Consider the following 16,659-nt stretch of genomic DNA (forward strand, 5'->3'; position numbering starts at 1 on the left):
ATAATTACGCGTCAACAGCGGCTATACTCGGCCGAGTACACTCATACTCGGCTGAGTAAGCCCTACTTGGTCGAGTATTTCACTACTCGGCCGAGTAGCCTCTACTAGATCGAGTAATCAACTGCATAAGTCACTTATCCTCACTTATCCTCTCACCTATCCCCTCCTAGGGTCTTTCGTGGTCAAAGGGTCGGTCAAAGGGTCCCTAAACATGGTGGGTATTACAGGTTTACCCGTCTTACATCCGGCCCACCAAAAATGTGACACGATAGAGTTAATCTTCCTTGCCACACTTACCGGTATTTTGAATACCGATATAAAGAAATTCAAAATGTTTGATAGGACGGATAAAATTAGGGTCAATCTTCCTGCCGGTGATAAGAAAAATCCATTCCACGACGAAACTGTTCTAATCACGTTTTCAATTAGCCCATTAAACACAGCTTTTTTTTATGCTTGCACTTTCGTTGGTATACCCAAATACTTTCCAATTCCTTTGTTGTTTTTTATTCTTAGTATTCGTAGGCATTTCCTTGCCCTTCCCAACTTCATACATGGACTAAATAAGATACCCGATTTTTCTTCATTCAGTCGTTGTCCTGATGCGCTGCAGTAGTCAACAATTATGCGCTTTAGGTGCCAAACTGACCTCTTTTTTTCCTGAAGGAAGAAAACTGAGTCATCCGGAAAGAAGAGATGCGTTAAAGGGGCCACTCCCTTACAGAGTCGGATACCCCTTAAGAGATTCACTTCTTCTGCATAAGACACATTACAGGATAGTACTTCCATACACAAAATAAACAGAAAGGGCAACAACGGATCTCCTTGTCTCAAACCACAACTAGGTTTAAATTGTTGCAACGGAGCTCCATTAAACAGAACCTCATATGTCACAGTACTTACGCAGCTCATAATAAGATTAATCATTCTCTCTGGGAAGCCAAAGCAAATCAGAACCTGTCTGAGGAAATCCCATCTCACATTCTCACTCTATCGTATGCCTTGCTCATATCTGCTTTAAAAGCAATCCTCCCATTCCTACCCTTCCTCTCTGAGTTGATAATATGAATCGCCTCATTTGCGATAAGGATATTATCACTAATATGTCTGCCCGGAATAAAAGCATTCTGAAAATCTCCCACAAGATAGGGCATAACCTTTGCTAGCCGGTTAGTCATACACTTTGAAATAATACCCATCAGGACGTTACACAAACTAATCGGCCGGTAGTCCGGTACACCTTCAGGATTTTCACATTTCGGAATTAACGTAATAAATGTTCTATTAATTTCCCATAACACCATGCCCGAACTTAGAGTTGAGAGGACCACTTTTGTAAGCTCCTTCTTAATCAAATACCAACATTTTTGATTGAAAACTGCCGGAATTCCATCAAGGCCCGGTGATTTCAAAGCCCCCATCTAAAAAACTACCTTCCTTACTTCTTTTGCAGTAAAAGGCTTACCAAGACGGTCCGCATTGTCAGCAGACACCTTAGTTTTGACATGTTGAAGCAGCGTTCCGAAGGCATTCTCAGAAGCTCCATCTGGGGTACCCGAATTTGGGTTGTATAAGTCATAAAAAGTTTGTTGGAAAATACTACTAACTTTAGCTTGGTCGTAGATCCAATCTCCATCCGCCCCTTTTATACCCAGAATAAAATTTCGTCCTGCTCGACCTTTAACCCAGTTGAAGAAGTATCTTGTACAGCAATCCCCCTCATTTATCCACCTCACTTTAGCCCGTTGCTGCCAATAAATTGCTGCAGCCGAGGTAAATTCCCGCAATTCATTATTTACTTTGGTATACTCCTCATAATTTTCGTTCTGTATTGCCATTTCCATACCCTTTTCTAGTCGTTTTCGAATTCCTCCCATTGTTCCTTCAGGTCCTTGCGCTTGTCAAGAGTCCATTTCGTAACATTTTGCCTTACTTGAGTCAATTTTCTCATGAAACGGAATGCCGGCGATCCATCAAATTGCATCCTCCATGAATGTCTTATAACTTGCACGCACTCTTCATAATATAAAGCCCAGGCCTCCATTTTATACGGTTTTTTACTCGTATTTTGAGTAAGATTTAAATCCAACTCAATTGGGGCGTAGTCCGAGATTTGGATCGGATAATGTTTCAAGCCCGTATTTGAATAAATATCGAACCACGTCTTGGAAGCCAAGGCTTTGTCGAACATTTCATAAACCCTCCCCTGTCCTTTTCTATTATTACACCATGTATATCTTGGTCCTTTAAAAGGAATATCCATCATATCATTGCATATTTTCCATTTATTAAAATCAACGGCTCCATAAATAGGACTCGTATTCTTACTTAATTTATCACAGCTATAAGCCACTTGATTAAAGTCTCCAACGATGAGAAACGGGTACTCAAATCCCTCAATACAACTCTCCAAATTACTCAAAACCGATGTTCGTTTACTTGGTTTCGGATCACCGTAAAAGAGAACAAGATACCATAAACGCCCGTTACATTTCTCCACAAAAAGGATCATAAAATTCTTACATTTCATTACGAGGCTCATCTTGGCCTCCTTACGCCATCTTACCCATAACCCCCCCCCCCCCAACAACCCATCAGCATCAACTCCGTCAGCCATAGCAAACCCAAAAGATCTAAAAAATTGCCTAACATTACATGCCTTACACTTAGTTTCTAACAGGAAAATAAAATCATAATACGTACTATTTAATAACGTTCTTAGCCTAGGAATTATAGGGGAGAGCGTATTACTTAAGCCCCTACAATTCCAAAACAAACCCATCATAGAGAAAGAGGAGGTTGTGATGGCCCAACCTCCGGAAAGCCTCCTTGGTCATTGATTGAAGACGAGTCACTAGACTCAAACATTTTCATGTTCAGGCCCCCTTATGCGGAATCCATATCTTATTTCCTTTCTTTGCTTCCCACGGATTCCTTCACCATAACACCCTTTCTTTGATAACTATTGCAGATAGACCTTTGCATTTTCCATTGAGGATATTGCTTCCCCAGGTACCAGACCTTCAGTTACTTGAGAAGAACACTTTCTTTTTCTTGCCGCACCAATGTTTTCCTTATGTAAAATAGCCATTTCTGGTTTATGGTAAGCGTCTGCCAGACCCATAAACCCATCAGAAAAACCTTCCACAATACCAGCAATCAGTCTTGACTTTGCTCCCACTTTTGGTATATCAAACATCCTCACATCCTTCCCTTTACTTGCTGCACTTGCCTTCCTTGCTTCCTTGTCATCAGTAGAATTTAGGAAGCTTTCCAGAGTTCTAAAGGATGATGTACCAGCTTGTAGTTCCAGATCCTTACAAAGAATTGCAGCTGGAGTTAAGTTCAAAGGGATGGATCCCACTAGAATAGGCTCATCCTGCAGAAAATGTACAGCATCACAACTATTCCCCACAGTGAGGATCAAATCCGTGTTAACTCTATTTGAGAACTCCTCATTCTCACCAGCATTGTTAACAATTAATGTCTGATTGTGATTGAAACTTGATGAGTCAGCAGACCCATTGCTCCCAACATCTGGATTGGTTTTCCCAGTGTTGGAAAAGGGTTCTGGTTCATCTTCTGATGAATCAGATTCACTAATAACAATAACCATATTCTGATCCATAGGTCCCTCTTCCCTGTGCTCCACATAACCTTCAGCATCTTCAATCCCATCTTGGACATTTGATCCAAAAATCCCCACCTGAGCAGTGATGTATTACCAGGATGCCTCTTGGTGGTGGATCAAATGTTTGATTGAACCCTCGTTGATCATTATCCTCCATCACCCAATCAACATCTCCCTCAAGCCTACTTATGATGGACTCCTAGATTCTCTGGTCCCTATCTACTACACCACTCAGACTTCCTTGGCCAGCATACAGCAAGTATGGATCATCCACCTGTAACTGCATCCGGGATTCTTGGTGCTCAACATTTAGGCCTCCTTGGACTTCAAAGTCTTCCCCAGTACTATGGAACTCTTCATTAGTGCTATCATCGTCAGCAAGCCAACCACCAGCACCAATAGGAAAGCCCCCATTTCTCTGGACACCACTCTCGTTCCTATCCTCTTGTTGACCGCCATTTCTCTGGACTCCACTCTCATTCCTGTCCTCTTGTTGATTTTCATTCATCATTTTAACATCTTACATCTGTTCATTGTTCCAGTCAGGTTTATTCCTTGCACCTCTATTCACCCCCCACATCATTCATAACAGTATCATCCTCAGCACCATGTACCTCATGTTGTTCATTGCCATTATACCCCATCCCCCCCACAGCACCCAGATGAAAGATCACTGGTCCTGCAAACGGTTGGGCAGTCATTGCAAATCTCATTCCCGGTACTACCCTCCCACCAGGAGTAAGCCCTAGGTCAAAATCAACCACCCTTTAAGGTGATTCCCTCCTCCTACGAGGTCCAAATCCTCTGTCATTATTTAGGCGCACCCTAGATGAAATATAACGAGTAGTGGAAGGAGTTGCTCTCAGGTCCATGTTGAACATGGTGTGGTTACTAGTCGACTGAAAAATAACAAACCCTCTCCCCCACGGTTCTTTCAAACATTCCATTTATATTAGACACAATTGACATGATGCTTTCCCTACATTGTGAGCCTTTGTGACCTATCTTTCCACATTTTATGCAATATTTGAAAACTTCCTCATATCGAAATTGAACCCACAAAAGATAGCCTCCATCCATAGCCAGGAAGAATCCCGGCATTAAGGGTTCATTCAACTTGACATAAACTTTTAATCTCAGAAAATCATTATCAGGAAGACCTTCAAATGGTTCAACATAGAATTGATTGCTCAATATTTTACCTGCCACCCGAGCTACTTCCATGGTAAGGTATTCAAACGAAAACCCACAAACTCTTACCCAGATTTCAGCGAAAGGAAATCTGACCGTCCTTGGCACTGTGTCAGGATACCACCTTGCAAACACTATGACTGCCCCATCAATGGAAGCTGTTAGGCCTGTAAATCCGCAGATATTTCAGGATGCTATCCCACACTGGCCTGACCATCAGGACGTCAAACCGCCAGGGTACAAGAAGACTGGTACCAGCCATGGAGAGGACAACGGTCAAAATATAAGGACAATATTTGACCAATTCAATGACTATATTATTGACAATATACGAATAATAATTGGAGCATTAATGAAGAAGATTTGGTAATAAAAGACAACAATTAAGGGAGCAATAAAGCGCATTAAACTGAGTAATTAAGGCGGAATATTCAGCATTAATGTAGGATATCCAGCAGCCATTCAACATGGACTATATAAAGAACACTTGAAGATTATTTACAACATACTCAACACAATACAATGTAGCACATACAAGAGCTTACAATATTCTCTCATACAATACTCAAGCTATATTACAATCATTTGTGCTAAATATTCAACATTATAGTGAAATCCTCTCCTAGTTTGGTGCGCGTGGTTTTTTTTCCCATTTAAGGGTTTTTCACGTACAAATTCCTTGTCTTATGATTGTTTATTTGTCTTACTTTACTTATCTAGTTTCATACCCTTCCCTGCATATTCATAGATAAGTTCGAGCTAGTTAACCCTGCCTAAACCTACCCTAACCTGATTTCGTTTTGCGCAAAATCCATACAAAACAATTGGCGCCCACCGTAAGGAATCTAGCTCTTTAAAATCTGTTTTTCTTATCTTACAAAAAATCCAAATAACCTACAAAAATGGCCCAGCCTACCATCAAAGAACAATTGAACACAGCCCTCCAACAACTTGCTGAGTTGGAAGGTTTAAAAGACAAGGTAGCCCAAAATGAGGCAGAAATACTTCAGTTAAGAGAATCTGAGTTAGCCTTGAGACAAAAATTAGAGAAAACTCAAGGAGCAGGCTCTAGATTCCAGCTAGCAACACCATTTACATCAATCATCAAAAACATTGACTTCTCCAGCTTTGGGAGTCCAAGTGGCTCAAAATTTATCAATGTTGATGTTGATGGTGAGCCAAACAATAACAATGAAAAACGTGATGAATCTGCGGCAGCCATCATGATGGCAGTAGTCCAGGAAATCAAGAAGCTAAATGAACAATTCAAAAAGATTCCTGAAGTTCCTGCCAGCTTGGAGGAAGCTGCCCCTGATAGTTATGCTGATTCACCTTTTATAGACGAAATAGCAAAAATGGATCTGCCTAAAAAAATTGTGATTTCGTCTATGAAGATTTATAATGGGACCACAGATCCACATAATCATGTAGCTCTCTATAACCAGAAAATGTTAGCTGCATCTATCCCCAGTGAGTTCAGGCAAGTGTGCATGTGTAAGGGATTTGGAACAATCCTGACCGGACCTGCTCTACAATGGTACATCAACCTGCCAACTGGGAGCATCCATTCTTTTGCCAACCTGATCAACAACTTCAACCAGCAGTTTGTAAGCAACAAGGAGTTGGAGAAGCGGTCCAGTGATGTTTGCAGGATTACACAGAAGCCAGAGGAGACTCTTAGGGTATTCCTCGCCAAGTTCAACAAGGAGAAAGTATCTATTCCAGGTGTGACGTTGGAACAGCAGTAGAGGCATTCAGGAGGGGTTAATACCTCATAGTGACTTCTACAATGAACTCACTAAGTATCCCTGCCATACCTTCAAAGATGTCCAGGCCAAGACCCTTGCATATATCAGACTCGAAGAAGACAAAAGCTACAAAGTCGGATCATCCAGTGGATCAAAGGACTATGTAAAAAGCAATAGGAAGAGCAACAAAGGAGACAATTACAGACCTATTTCATATTCCAGGCCAGACCATTCAGAAGTCAACCTGGCATATGAATATCAAGGTAAGGCTAAAGTTTTCCCACCTATTTCTGAGCATAACTTCAGTGTTGATATTGCAGGATTGATCTAGAGACTTAAAAACATGGGATCAGTGGTCAGATGACCTAGGAAGGTGGAAAATCCCAACCCTAGGAGAGACAACTCCAAATGGTGCGAATTCCACATGGACATTGGACATACGATGGATGATTGCTTCACCCTGAGGAAAGAAGTGGCCTACCTATTGAAATCCGGATATCTAAAGGACCTAATCAAGACAAAGGGCAGGAGTGCAGACCAGGGCAAAGAGAAACAGGAGCAGAAACAGGACCGCAACATTCCTCCACACCACCCCAAATCTATGAAGTAAAATTCATATCTGGTGGATCAGAAATCCGTGGCCTGACCAGTTCAGCAGCAAACAAGTAGCCAGGACGCCGAGGACTACATCACCCTGTAAACTGGATCATGTCACCTGGTAAGAATTCCTGATGTTCATCATGATGGCCTGGTAATTTTTATGCAGATTGGAACCGCCACAGTGAGGAGGATCCTAGTATATGGAGGCAACTCAGTAAACCTGATCATGCTTGATGTACTGAAAGTCATGAATATTGGTGAAGATCAAATTACCAAGAAATCCAGCGTTTTGGTAGGGTTCAGTGGAGAAACCAAAAGCACATTAGGAGAAATTCATCTTCCAACCTATGTTGAAGGGGTCTCATCCTATGAGAAATTTGGAGTCCTGGACTGCTTGTCGTCCTACAATGCAATCTTGGGCAGGCCATGGATCCATAACGTCAAGGCTGTACCATCAACCTATCATCAGTGTATCAAGGTACCGGCAGATTGGGGCATAGCCACAATCAAAGGAGAACACAAAGCAGTCCAAGAATGCTATATAGCGGCCTTAAATCCTTCCAAGGCAGGTAAGTCTCTTACATAGCAATTACCGTACCATGTCAGGAGCACTTATGTGGCGCCGTCCAGGATGGAAACAGATCAGGTAATCCTGGACCCTAAGTATCCCGACAGGTATGTTCTAGTAGGGTCTGACGCCCCAGATTGTGTCAGACCAGAAATGGTAAAATTTCTCAAAAATAAATCATCTTGGTTTGCTTGGTCTCATTTTGATATGATTGGAATTAGTGCTGATGTAATTACACATAAACTTAACATTCGTCAATCTTTTAAGCCTGTGCAACAGAAAAGACGAAAATTTGCACCTTAAAGAAATGCAATAATTAATGAAGAAGTGAAAAAACTTCTGGATATGGGAATGATCAGGGAAGTAATGTACCCTGAATGGTTAGCCAACGTGGTTGTTGTGCAGAAAAAGAATGGTAAATGGAGAGTTTGTGTAGATTACACTGACCTGGACAAAGTCTGCCCTAAGGATCCGTTTCCCCTACCACATATTGATGCCATGGTAGATGCCACAACTGGGCATAAGATGCTGACATTCATGGATGCCTCCAGTGGATTCAATCAAATAAAGATGCACCCTGCTGACCAGGAAAGTACTACATTCATTACAAACTGGGGCATATACTGTTACACAACCATGCCTTTCGGCCTGAAGAATACAGGGGCAACGTACCAGCGCCTGGTCAATATGATGTTCAAGTATCAGATAGGTGATATCATGGAAGTCTATATAGACGACATGGTAGTAAAATCTAAGAATGCAGAAGATCATGTGAAGCACTTGGAAATAGCTTTTCAAATATTGGAAAAATACAACATGAAACTCAACCCTGCAAAGTGCCACTTCGGAGTCTCTGCAGGTAAGTTCCTTGGATAAATGGTGACAAAAAGAGGCATAGAGGCCAGCCCTGAACAGATAAAAGCTATCCTGGAACTTCAGTCACCCAAGTCTGTCAAGGATATTCAGAAATTGATAGGCCGCGTAGCTGCCCTGAACCGGTTCATATCAAGATCCTCTAAAAGGTGTAAAACATTTTACAACCTGCTCAAAAAAAATAAACAGTTCCATTGGAAACCTGAGCATGAAGCACCCTTTCAGGACTTAAAATCGTACATGTCATCTCCACCTTTACTGGCTAAACCAGAGAAAGGAGAACCTTTGTCAGTATACCTATCTGTCACTAACACAGCAGTAAGTGCAGTCCTGGTAAAGGAACAAGAAGGCCAGCAACATCCTGTCTATTATGTACGTAAAAGCCTGCTAGATGCTGAAATGAGGTATGGATTACTTGAAGTATATGTTTTAGATTTAATTATGTCATGTGCTAAGCTGCGTCCTTATTTTGAGTGTCACCCTATCATAGTCAGGACTAACTTACCCATAAAATATGTCCTACGCAAGCCTTATTTGTCAGGTAGGATGGACAAGTGGTCAGTTCAGCTCAGTACATATGATATTACCTTTGAACCCAGGACAACGATTAAATCACAGGCCTTAGCAGACTTTGTGGTTGATTTCAGCCCTAACCTAGAGCCTGACCCGAAAAAAGAAGTTAACCAGATAGAAAATAAAACCCCAGACCAAGAGTGGACTTTGTTCATAGATGAGGCATCGAATGCCAGGGGGACAGGGTTAGGGTTAGTACTAAAATCGCCACAAGGAGACATGATAGCTTAGGCTGTAAGCTGTGAGTTCAAAGCTACCAATAATGAAGCAGAATATGAAGCCCTGATAGCAGGCCTAAAGGTATGTCTAGACCTCGGTGTTCAAAATTTAAAGGTAAAAACAGATTCACTTTTAATTGCTAATCAAATAAAGGGAATTTATACGGCAAAGGATGCAAAAATGATTTCATATTTAGAATATGCAAAAAAACCTTACCGCTAAATTTACTTTATTTGATATAGACCAAATACCAAGAGACCGGAACACCCAGGCTGATGCTCTGGCCAGCCTAGGTTCAAATTTTACTCCCGCAGTTTTTGATAAAATACCAATTGTTCACTTATTAGAGCCAGGTATCAGTAAAGCTGAACAAGTTAACCCTATTAATCAAAATAATAATTCTTGGACCAAAACCTTATTATGATTGGTTCCTCCAAGGAATATTACCTCAGGGCAGGCATGAAGCAAGGGCTTTTAAAATCAGAGCTTTAACCTATTCTATTATCAATAACACTTTATTTAAGAGATCGCAGGCTGTACCATATTTGAGATGCTTAGAGCCTGATGAAGCTAAACAAGTACTCCAAGAAATACATGATGGACATTGTGGCAACCATAAAGGAGGAAAGAGCCTGACAAGTAAAATACTCAAAACAGGCTATTATTAGCCAATGCTAAGGGCTGATTGCTTGGAATATTGTTCAAAATGTGAAGCATGTCAAATTCATGCACCAATAATACACCAGCCATCTGAACTTTTTCACTCAATTTCTGCACCCTGGCCATTCATAAAGTGGGGCATGGATATTGTAGGGAAATTGCCTGTAGCTCCAGGGCAAAAAGTATTCATGTTGACTATGACTGACTACTTTTCCAAATGGATCGAGGCTGACTCTTTCAGGCAAGTAACCAAAAAGGAAGTAATATCTTTTATTAGGATGAATATTATTTGCAGATATGGAGTCCCATCAGAGATAGTGTGTGATAACGGGACCCAGTTTCTGGGGAAAAAGACTAAAGCATTTTGCCAAGAGTGGAATATCAACCTGGTCACATCCACCCCTGGATATCCGAAAGCTAATGGCCATGCTGAATCTAGAAACAAGGTAGTCATAAGCTGCTTAAAGAAGAAACTGAAGAGAAGACGAGACAGATGGGATAAAGAACTTCCATTAGTGCTATGGGCAGACAGGACAACTCCAAAGACATCAACAGGCCAAACACCCTATTCTTTGGTGTATGGCTGTGAAGCTGTCATCCTTGTAGAAGTCCGGGTGCCAACATCTAGATATAGCCTGAACAATATTGAAGCAAACAGCAGCCTGATGCAAGACGACCTGGTCCTAGCAGAAGAACTAAGAGACGCTGCCAAAATCAGGATGGCATCATATCAACAAACAGTGGCCAGAACTTACAACAAAAATGTCAGGATTAGAGTCTTCAAGGAAGGATACCTTGTCCTACGAAAAGTTTTCCCAAATAAGAAAGAAAAATCAGCAGGCAAGCTAGCCCCTACGTGGGAAGGCCCCTATTTAATTGACTCTATCGTTGGACAAGGAGTAGGGCAGAGTATGGATCGGGTATTTGATCCAAAGTGCTAGTTCGGATCGGATATCCATATTAGAAATCCTGAAGTTAGATATCCAATATCCAAACCAAATGTCTCGGATATCCAAAATAATCGGATCGGATGCGGATATCCATACTTTTGAATTTACTTTAAAATTAAGTTTGAAACACGATTATATTCATAGTTTTACATGATGATTTTCTTTCGTATTCCTATTCCAATGTTCTCGCTATAAAATTTAAGTACCACATGGATATTTCTCTAATATTTTAAACATTAATTAAGTTGTTGTATCAAATAAAATTTTATTTTCTCGAAATTATACTAGAAAACTATAGTTTCGGATCAGATCGGATATCCAAATGTTTTAATTCTAATATCCATATCCAAACCAAAACCAAAGATTTCGGATCAGATACCCAAACCAAAATTAACTTTCGGATCGGATTTCCAAAACTTCGGATCGGATTCAGATCGGATATCGGATCAGTTTGGATAATCGGATTTTTTGCTCAGCCCTAACAAGGAGCATACATGCTCCAAATATTAGAAGGAGAAATGATCCCAAAATCCTGGAATGTAGCTCATTTGAAATTGTTCCATGTATAAATCTTATACTAACCTGATCAGGTAAAAACCACATATTTACTATCAGTGTTTTACCCTGACATGCTACCTGAAAAATTATGTGTCTCACATGTTCTATGTGCAATCCATGTCTATATATACAACTAACCCAATTTCTCCCATTTTTCTTGAATCCTGAACAATTATACATGATAAATGATTATATGCATAAATATTCAGGATTGAGGGCTACTGTACTGCACATTAGATTTCTTATTTATGTACTTTTTTAATTTTTTGCACCCCGCTGTGCCTGATGAAGTTGGTAACTATCACCGGATACGGTGAATAGCGAGACCATTCGCATGAAATAATTGCCGACCGACTATTTGCTTTGCACACATCTACAACCTACTGGGACGCAAGAAGACGGTGCAAGGGTGTTTTATCCCGACCATCAGTCTAAATGCCCTCTCGACAGGCCGAGTACCAAGCCCTCCAGTCAGGCAGGGGACATAAGCCCTCCTGACAGGCCAATTTTCCCACTCCTTCGACCGCTATGGTAAAAGCTCTATATGTGGTTGAATGGCTTACGATGGCTTTAATCGCAAGGCAGGAACAAAAAATTAAAAAAAAAAAAGTTAACAGATTCAGAAACTTAACAGTTTAAGAGGTCTGAAGAAATAAAGCTTGCAGGTCTAAGGAAAATTCAGACAAGGAAAAATCAAAAACAGGAGAACAATAAGATTCCAAGAAATAAACAAAGTGAGCCAAGGAAGGCTACTACCATCATATTTGTAAAGCCCTTACCCTCTGGGGCAAAGGCACCAAAATAATTGTTAATGCCAAGGATAACCTCCCTGATCAGCCAAACACAGACAAACGCGAAATTAAAATTGTCTTTCCAAGGACATCCCCCCTGGATGGGCCATACCATCAAAGAAAAATATAAAATTACTGCACCCCCTTGGAAACAGCGGCAACACTTCCACCCTTGGCCTGATCAACCCCAGCATCTTGCTCCTCATCAGCGTCAAAATCTTGCTCCCCTGGAGAGTCGACTTCTTGTTCATTGCCCATATTGTGCAGGTCAGGATACTTAGAAGCAGCAAAGGCCATCTCAGCTTGAGGGTTCCAATTTGACCTGGCCTCCACAGGCTCCGACATGGCAGCCACTTTCCCCTTGATGAAGAAGTACAAGGAAGCATTATCGAGCTTGAACTCCAAATCATCCCTCTCCAGGGTAAGCTCCTTATTCCTGTCCAGTGCCTACTGCAAAAGCTGCTTACTCGAGCTTGCCTCGCCTTGGCAAAGATCCTCTCACCTGCACCTTTGCCAAGTTAGCGACCCTACGACCGGATCGGCCGAGCGAAGTCAAGTTCGGACTTGACTTATCATAATCGATCTCATAAGATCAATCCTGCCACCAAAGACGTAGCCGATAAGCATTGTGGAGACAAGTCATGCAAAGACTCCACGAACAAAACAAAAATAGTATAAATATTATATCATAATAATAAAACCTCTAAATAATACATATACTCATATTACAAAAATAATAATAATAATAATAATAATAATAATAATAATAATAATAATAATAATAATAATAATAATAATAATAATAATAATAATAATAATAATAATAATAATAATAATAATAATAATAATAATAATAATAATAATAATAATAATAATAATAATAATAATAATAATAATAATAATAATAATAATAATAATAATAATAATAATAATAATAATAATAATAATAAACTATATGTACCTCTCTCACAGCAGCTAAGGCACCTGCCAAAAGGCTGACAACATGATCTATTGAAGCAACCGCCTGAGTAGCAGTCTCAATAGGATCAACATAACATTAGATTTGGAAGTGGCATAATAACTATTTTTCACCCTGGCAGCCTCCAAATTATCTACCCTGGCACGCACCTGCCTGAGTGGGGTAGACATATATCAACTTCCTCCACTTTCCTTTTCTGGGCTGCTGAACTTGTTTCAGCAGGAGCAACCGGAGCAGATGAGACCTTAGGAGTAGCAGGCAACTCAGTTAAATCAATGACAGGCCCAGTATCGCCACCTCCCTGAGAACTCTCCTCTTTGACCTTGGCCAGCCTGGCAGAAAGGTCAGCCATGCCAAACTTGGCAAGGCGGGTGGATGACCTAGTGGCTATAACACGAGACACTATATTAGCAATAAAGACAGGCTGTCATGAAAAGGCCAAAATAGAAAGAAAAGCAAAACAAAAATAGAGAACAGAAAGACTTATTGCCGTAAGTAGAAGCACTGACAGCTTTTGAAGGCCCGGGCACTCTAGCAGCACCTTCAGTCTTCAGGCAACGAGGAAGATAACCAGCCCCACAACAAAGAGGCCAAGTCCTCTCCAATTGAGGAATTGCAAGGAAAGCAGAAATGCTTGCAGTAGGATACTCGATCTCACTGGACCAATCATCAACTGCAGACAAAAAGAGGTATAAGTCATTCAAGTTTATTTACTTTCTTTAAAACTAACAAATAAATATGCAGGATAAGAGAAAAATTCAGGGTACTCACCACCAACACAGGCATCGTAGTTCAAGTACGCCATATCAGGACCCACAGAATTGGTCCTGATAAACATATACCCAGCGGCCCAATTCTTGTCATGACCGCTATCCAGGTTGCTGAGAGGAGGAGCGGCCAAAGGCCTAGCCTTGAAACTAATCCGGCCAAGACTGTTCATCGTGACAGCATAACAGGCCTTCAAGTCCTCCAAGGAGAAGGAAATATTTTGTTTTGTGCAGAGGTATTCAACGCAGCAGACCACCTTCCACACCATAGGCATCAGTTGGTAGGAAGGCACACCCATTTCTTTAATGACATCCACCATAAGTGGAGAGGAAGGAAGCTTGCAACAAGCTCTAAAGGCCCAGTCGTGGATACAGAACCAGCCAGGACATGACCAATCTTCCCTGACAGGAAAATTTTCAGGGATCCAGACTTCGGAATCAGCAGGAATGATTCCCTTATCCTTCAAGACTTTTTCAAAGTCGGGTTTCAGACGGTTTGGAAGAGACTGATCATCTTTTAGAGCTTTTGTGGGTTTAAACTCAAATTCTTTATGAAAAATAGAAATCATTTCGAGAGGGGTATTAATTGACTTTTCAACCGCAAGAGGTTGAACAGCAGCAGACGCTGGTAAATTTTCAGTGGTGGTTTCTTCAGGATTGGAAACGAATGGGGTTCCAGGAGACATCACTCCCCTGAAAGATTTCTTTTTTGCAACCATTCTTGAAGCTTTGTTGAAGGATTATTGAAGATTAAAAATCTGGGAATTAAGGGAACTTGAGGACGAAGATTATTAGAAGAAAATGATCGGATTTTGGTGGAGTTAGAATCAATGAAGTGAAGCCTATTTATACTCGGTAAATTTAGAGTTTTTCAACCGCAACTTGCAGAGTAATTATTGAAGAGTTGCAGTAATTGCAACACGCGTCACAACCGCTAATTAACCGTTACAGGATCCAATCAGTCACAATTCAGCCGTTAAAAGCAGTTTTCCAAAGTTTGAAGTTATCTCCTTATTTATGGCCTGACCGAGCGAAAATAAGGAGATAAGAGGCAATTGTTAGGCCTGGAAATCCGCAGATATTTCAGGATGCTATCCCACCCTGGCCTGACCATCAAGCTGTCAGGACGTCAAACCGCCAGGGTACAAGAAGACTGGTACCAGCCATGGAGAGGACAACGGTCAAAATATAAGGACAATAATTGACCAATTCAATGACTATATTATTGACAATATACGAATAATAATTGGAGCGTTAATGGAGAAAATTTGGTAATAAAAGACAGCAATTAAGGGAGCAATAAAGCGCATTAAACTGAGCAATTAAGGTGGAATATTCAGCATTAATGTAGGAGATCCAACAGCCGTTCAGCATGGACTATATAAAGAACACTTGAAGATTATTTACAACATACTCAACACAATACAACATAGCACATACAAGAGCTTACAATATTCTCTCATACAATACTCAAGCTATATTACAATCATTTGTGCTAAATATTCAACATTATAGTGAAATCCTCTCCTAGCTTGGTGCCCGTGGTTTTTTCCCATTTAAGGGTTTTCCACGTACAAATTCCTTGTCTTATGGTTGTTTATTTGTCTTACTTTACTTATCTAGTTTCGTACCCTGCTCTGCATATTCATAGATAAGTTCGAGCTAGTTAACCCTACCTAGACCTACCCTGACCTGATTTCGCCTTGCGCAAAATCCATACAAAACAGAAGCCATGCTTCTTGTCAATAGTCTTTCCATATCCTCCTCCTTCCTAAAATGGAGGACATATATTTCTCCCATTCGAAAAACTTTTATTCGACCATTCGTCTTCCATTTCTTTCTTATGACATCACTTACCAATTCTGCTTCAAATAGACGATAGTCCACCAGAAAACTCAGGATACAATTTCCCCAGAACTCTCGTGACCTATATTGTTTAACTGTTTATTACTCTAAATTGGTCATAAAATCAACATCTGAGAATTTGTATGAGGAAACCATATTTGATTTGTAGTATTCTTTCATGTTTATGTAATAATTATAATAATAATAAAATGTTAACGACTGTTATCTACAATTGTTGTAAAAAACTATTTTGTAGCATTTTTTTATTAAATAAACTTATCTAAATTGATAGGGATTCGATGGCGCACTTACAATACGGAGTTTAACAGAACTCCTACGTAAAGAATACAATATTATCTTGTACACAATATATAAACTATCTTGTCTTACTTTTTTCTTTCGCTGTCAAATTACTCTTCTGTGCCGCTTTATCTTAATCTTAGGCTCTGTTTGGCACGACACTTTAGGTAGCTTATTTGACCAAAGTAGCTTATTTAACCAAAATTTCAGCTACCTGTGTTTTTTGCAGCTATTTGGCAAGTAGCTTATTTGGTCAAATAAAGTACTTGAAATGAAATGCTACCTCAGGTAGCATTTGAGAAATCAGGTATCTGAAATAACTTATTTTCCATTTTGTACCCCTTTATTCTATAATATTAAATAATTTTCATATCCTTTTACGCCATTTTACCAAAATCAGCTACCT

This window comes from Silene latifolia, chromosome 10 (genome assembly GCF_048544455.1).
Source record: "Silene latifolia isolate original U9 population chromosome 10, ASM4854445v1, whole genome shotgun sequence".
NCBI classification, from domain to species: Eukaryota; Viridiplantae; Streptophyta; class Magnoliopsida; order Caryophyllales; family Caryophyllaceae; genus Silene; species Silene latifolia.